The sequence below is a fragment of the Armigeres subalbatus genome, chromosome 3 (assembly GCF_024139115.2).
Source record: "Armigeres subalbatus isolate Guangzhou_Male chromosome 3, GZ_Asu_2, whole genome shotgun sequence".
Lineage (NCBI taxonomy): Eukaryota > Metazoa > Arthropoda > Insecta > Diptera > Culicidae > Armigeres > Armigeres subalbatus.
Window position 1 is genome coordinate 259,989,738 of NC_085141.1, and position 6,577 is coordinate 259,996,314.

Genomic DNA, 6,577 nt, shown 5'->3' on the forward strand with positions numbered 1-6,577 from the left:
GCCCATAATTGTTATGATCATTTTCAATACAAAACAATGGGACAGTATCATCAAATTCAACTTGTTGCTGTAATTCGGTTAAGAATAAATGCCCGTAAAATGAAGTTTTTGAAACGCATTTGGCATATGAAAAAATGTATTTTGGCTATAACTTCTGAGCGGGGAAGGGTTGTTTGCCGAAACTCATTCGGCCGAAAGCCATTTGGCCGAATGCCACTAGGCCAAACAAACCATTAGACCGAAACTCATCTGGCCGAAAGTCATTTGACCGAAAGGGTCATCCGGCCGAATGCTCATTGGGCCGAAAGGAAAGTGTAGTTTGGCTGAAAGAATAATTTGACCGAAAGAATAATTTGGCCGAAAAGGTCGTTTGGCCGAAAGGGTCGTTTGGCCGAAAAGGTCATTTGGCCAAAATGGTCGTTTGGATGAAAGAATAATGTGGCCGAAAGAGGCATTAGGCCGAAAGGGTCGTTTGCCCGAATAGGACATTTGGCCGAATAGGTCATTTGAGAAGTGAGAAATTAGGAATGAGAAGAGAGACGTCTCACTACTCACTCAAAGGGTCGTTTGGCCGAAGAGGTCATTTGGCCGAAATGGTCGTTTGGCCGAAAGAATTATTTGGCCGAAACTTTTTTAAATTTGGCCAAAAAGGTCATTTGGTCGAAAGGGTCATTTGGCCGAAAGGGTCGTTTGGCCGAAAAGGTCATTTGTCCGAAAAGGTCATTTGGCCAAAATGGACGTTTGGATGAAAGAATAATTTGGCCGGAAGAGTCATTTGGGCAAAAGCGTCGTTTGGTCGAATAGGACATTTGACCGAATAGGTCATTTGAAAAGTGAGAAATAAGGAATGAGAAAAGAGACGTCTCACTACTCACTCCTCATTTCTCGCTGTCAAAAGTGGAAAGAGAAAAATCATTTTTTTACAGTGAGATGTGAGAAATGAGGAGTGAGGAGTGAGACGTCTCAGTTTTTACTCCTCATTCATCACTTCCCTTTGTTAAAAGCAAGGTGAGACGTCTAAATACTCACTTCGCTCTCCCATTTTTTTATAGTTAAAAGTGAGAAATGAGGAATTAGAATAGAAACGTGTTTTTTCTTACTCCTAATTAATGATTTACTCACGGTTTTCTTTGCGTACGCTTGGGGTGGAGGGAATTCGAAAATCAAACGGTCGTTTTTTCGATGAGCACCGTTGATCGAAGTTCGCGTCGCTGACGTTGACGCAGATGATATTCCCTCCAGTCTGTGGACTTCACGCGGCGGCGATGAACGGGTACGGTCGTCGCGGTGATGAACTGTCTGTGGTTGGCGCAATTCGATGATGAACGCGGATGACTGCAACCTCTGCCTAGGGCGCGATGAAACGTATGCAAGCCCTCTCCCGGTCGACGTACTTCCGGGAAACCCTCGTAGCTGACGGTGAACAGCTCCTCTGTTTTCCACGCGAGGTTGGTTCGAAGAAAAATACTTACGAATTTCCACGAGGAATTTTTTGATATCTCACGAGATAATTCCCTGGGATCCTTTAGAGATTTCTTCATTTCCTAGGAAATTGGTCCGATATTTAATGAGAATATTTGTTCGAATTTCCACAGATTTATTTACACTGATATCTCAGCTGAAAAAAAATTGTACGCACTCAAAGGAGCCGCCGTAATCATACGTACATTCAGCCTTTATTTTGGCTCACGATCTTTAACCGAGATTTGCACAGCCGAGATCGGTGGAATATTTTAAATGTGTATGATATTTATTTAATGGTAAACTATTAGCATATCAATGTTGTTTTCATAAAGTAATCACCAAAATAGCATACTTTTTATTTTTGATTTGTGTAGTCTTATGTTCCGTTCACGTGGGGGCGGCACATAGATGGGCGGGGGAGGCATAGCCACAGGAATGCCTCTCACGGCCGTATTAATGGTGCTTTTTTACATGACGTATGTCTTGATTTCATTAAGAATGCAATGCTGTTAAATTTGAGATCCGAGTTTCTATAAAATCACTCATCTGTGTGTTGTTCTGCAGGAGGCACGTTTTGTGTGTGTAGAGCGCAGCATTGTGTTGGTCATTTTAAGTGTAAGTACAGGGGGGTGAAATTTTTAATTATGTACTTAATGTTTACTTCTTTTTTTTTCTGTGCAGTGCGCGTCCGATCGTGTTCCTTTTAGCACGCAGAACGTTCGCTCGATCATTGAAGTAATTAGTTCAGCATTGTGCGGGTGAGTTAATTAATTAGCAAGTGGAAACTTAGCGTGTGCTCGATCGCGTTTGCTTAAGCACTTAGAACGGTCGCGCGGTCATCAAAATAATTTGTTCTGCTTTGTGTGAGTGTGTAAATTAATCAGCAAGGGTGTTCGGTGGTGTTCGTTTAGTGTGCGTCCAATTGTGTTTCCTTTTGCACGCAGAACCTGCGCAGAACGATTGCACAATCATCAGAATACTTTGTTCTTCATTGTGAGTAAATCAATAGGGAGAGATCGTAGTAGTCAAGGCTCATGAAGATGACAGAAGATTTTTTACTGCCGAAAATGTATTCCGAAATACGAATTCAAGCCGGTGCAACTTCCATGAAGACAAGCTTATACAGCAGGAGATGAGGACGGCAGATATATCCGCCGACTGTAGATGATTCTACCGGGTTCAGTTCGATCGGCGGTGTGCTGAAATAGACGGCAAATGGAGCTAGTGAGTCCAATTGGGAAAGCGAAGTACCAAATTAGACGGTCCATGGACAAGGAGAATTTGGTCAGCGACTGGAACTTGGTAACAAATCTACAGTTTGCAGAGTCAGGTATGTGATGAATTGATATGTACGATGAGATGCCGCGAATCAAAATCCGTGTGGCATCCACGGTACTAGGTGTTTAGTTTAGCTATTTTAAAGTACGCAAAATGTTCGGGAATTAGAAAAATCAAGCTTCCAATCTGATGTAAGAACATTTAATGTTGAGAGATGTAGCACAAGATTACCGGAAGATAGGCTGCATTCAAGATAGGGTAAAACGACCTATTATGGAGGGGGTAAGCACCGTGCTAAAACAAAATTGATTTCAAAATTCTTTAAAAAATTGCCTGTTGGTCTTTTTCGTACTGCTGTAGTCGAATAGGATGCTCGTTAACTATAGTTTCGTCACTATTACGTCAATTGTACTGAACTTATGTTGTTATGTTTTTATCTAATGTGACCATACGTCCCGCGTTTCGCGGGACAGTCCCGCATTTTCACTATTTGTCCCGCGCTGAAAAGCGTCCTGCGAAACGTCCCGCATTCAGCTTATTTCTAGATAATGTCCCGCGAAATACAGAAAAATAGAATACATTTTTAGTCATTGGTTAGTATTTTAAAAGAAATTATTAGATTTTGAAAATTTATAATTTTGACTAATATTAAGTTTTATAAGACAATCATATGGATCATAGAAATCAAGAATAAAATGTTCTGTGACTCAAACTACATCATTTCTATTGTTTGTTTTACCATGGGAATCTTGTGAGCAGATTTTGCCTCTATTTCCTGCTGTGTAATTGCTTGTATTTCGACACGGAACATCCAAAATATCACTCCATTTAAATGTCATGCGGAGCAAAATCTTGTGGAAAATCTACTCCAGTTAGAAGATGACCTTTACTGTGTTGATATTGGATATCGATAACAGTGTTGGGAAAAACTCAAATTCTTAGATCTCATCCAAAGTTCAAATCAAGCGCGAGTCAAACACCACCCGACTCATGGCAGAGAGAATCGTTCATTATTCGACTTGTGGTTTGAATCATTGCTTGATTTCTACGTATCATTCTCCGTTGAATTAATCGAATTTACTTTCTTTGCTTAAAACATTAGAAAATAAATCTATAAGTAACATAAAATACGCTTTTATTGGGTTTTGATTCTTTTTGAAGCGAAATCCTTTTTGGCGATTAAGTGGAACGATGCGATTCTGCATGCAAAACTCAACCACGATGCTCTCCCTGCAGAATCGCAAGCCATCTGAAATGGGACGAAATTTTTGATTTTCTGAGCAGATATCTATTCAGTCTCACCTGTTTGGAAATAAATTGGAACAATAACCGTGGACCTGATTCCTGAAGGTGAAAGCTTTAACCAGAATAGACTTTTATAAAAATATGATCTAATTAATTCATAATCACAGTATCTTCTTTTGTTAGATATTTTATAAATAGCTATTAAGGTTACTCTGGAAATAATTTTCGAGATTCGATATCATTGCTTTTATCGTTACAAAAAAAAATCTAACAAAATTCTGTCATTTAATTGCAACGCTTTTTAACTGCAATTCGATAGTTGCAACAGTTTTATAGTTATCGGATAGGAAACCGCTAAACCTTAAAATTATACGAAACTCCATGGCAGTCACATTGAGCTGCAAAATCAACGTTTGGAGAAAGCTTTGACTGCTAAAATGAGTAGCCGTTTATCAAACAGTTAGCAAACTAAGCCTTGTCTTGTCTTAGCACATGCACAGCCAAACAAACAAAAAATTGAAAGATTTGACTGAAGCGTATTACTAAAACGTATGAGGGCCCTGTCTCATTTCCCGAATCAAATTTAATTTTACTTAAAACTGACAGTTCGAAAATTTAAAAATCACCCGGCCATAAGAATGGCTGCGTGCTATCTAGCAATTCCAATAAGACATCGATCAAGAATGATTCGATATCTGTCAAAAGTAATCCTGCTCACCCAGCAGGGTTATTCGATAATTATTGAACTGTCACTTTTAAGTTTAATTTGAGTTTAATCATCCAATTGAGACAGACCCTAAATTATGAACTTTTTTTGTCCCGCGCTCACACAAAATTTATCTGGTCACATTATTTTTATCACAATTAAAACAAACTACCGCAATAATAGGACGCAGATACCTATCGTTGCGACATTTTTTGAGGGTCAGTCCTATTGTTGCGGAATTGCATGTAATTCTTATTGAGATCGATACCGCAACAAAAGGACCTTAGCAGTACCGCAATAATAGGCTCAAAGGATTCAAATTTTAATGAAAAATGTTGGTTTTTTATAGTTTTAAACGAAATTTGGTCAAACAAAAGCTGTTCTAGTCGTTAATTCGAAGAGTTTTAGCCTATCCACAATTGTTTTTAATGCTTTTATATCCAGAATGGACTATTTTAACACTACCGCAACATAAAAACATACCACAACGATAGGACGCTTTACCCTATGTTGCCTACCCTTTCGATCAGCGCGCATCACTACCCAGCCCGATTACCCTTGTAGCAGAGTTGTGAACACCGAAGGTATCAGCGACGACAGTGATATAGATATGACACGAGATGACAGTAGGTACATAGGATAAAAAACTAAAAACACAGCAGTGAGTCAAACGTGCTATTGAAGCTCAAGGTTTACCCGCTTATAAGATATCTATATCCAAGAATAATTAGTATAATTGTGCCTTTTTCGGTGACTACTGATAGTTAATTATAATTACCTACTTAACCTATGTTAGTGCTTAATAACGCTACAAGTGCTAAAATTGGACTATAAAAATTAGTTGAACTACATTATCTACCTAATCGACTATATACACTAAAGGGGAACTAAACTAAAATTATAGATTGTTGCGAATTGACAACAGCTATTAAAGTAGGGTTTTCTTCCAAAATTATCAAATCAAAATTATAAACGTGAGTACAGGCACATAAACAAAACTTGAAAATATTTGGTAAACTCACAGCTATAAAAAAAAATATCGCATGCGATCTAGTGATCAAAGGTATAAACCATTCTCACTTACATATATGGACATGGGAATCAAAATCAGACATGAGCTATACATATAAGTGTGGAAAAATTGTTAAATTGATACTAGACTAGGGACAAACTTGCATTTTCAATCAAAAGTGGAAAACTAATAGGAATTATTTATGAATGTCTTCGCAGGAAAATTATAGCTCTCAGTATCCCAAAGAACAACTTACTCCATTTCAGTCATTTGAAAGACTTATTCGCCCAAATGTCTTATTTGACCAAATATCCTATACGGCCAAATGACATTTTCGGCCTTATGACCCTTTCAGCCAAACGACCCTTTCGGTCAAATTACCCTTTCAGCCAAATGATCCTTTCGGCCAAACGACTGTTTCAGCCAAATGACCCTTTCGGCTAATGACCCTTTTGGCCTAATGACCCTTTCGGCCTAATGACCCTTTCGGCCTAATGACCTCTTCGACCTAATGACCCTTCCGGCCAAATGACCCTTTCGGCATTTCGGTCAAACCGTCCTTTCGGCCAAATGACCCTTACGGCCAAATGACCCTTTAGGCGAAACGACCAAATCGGCCAAATGGCTTTCGGCCTAATGGTCTGTTCGGGCAAATTATATGGCCAAAAAACTTGTGGCCTAGGCATTCGGTCAAATGGATTTCGGCCGAATGAGTTTCGGTCAAACGACCCTTCCCCTCATTTCTCACTTCTCACTGTTAAAAGTGGAAAGCGCGAAATTAGTAGTGAAACGTCTCACTACCCATTTCGCACTACTCACTTTTAACAGTGAGAGGTGAGAAATGAGGAGTGAGAAGTGAGTCATCTAGGAAT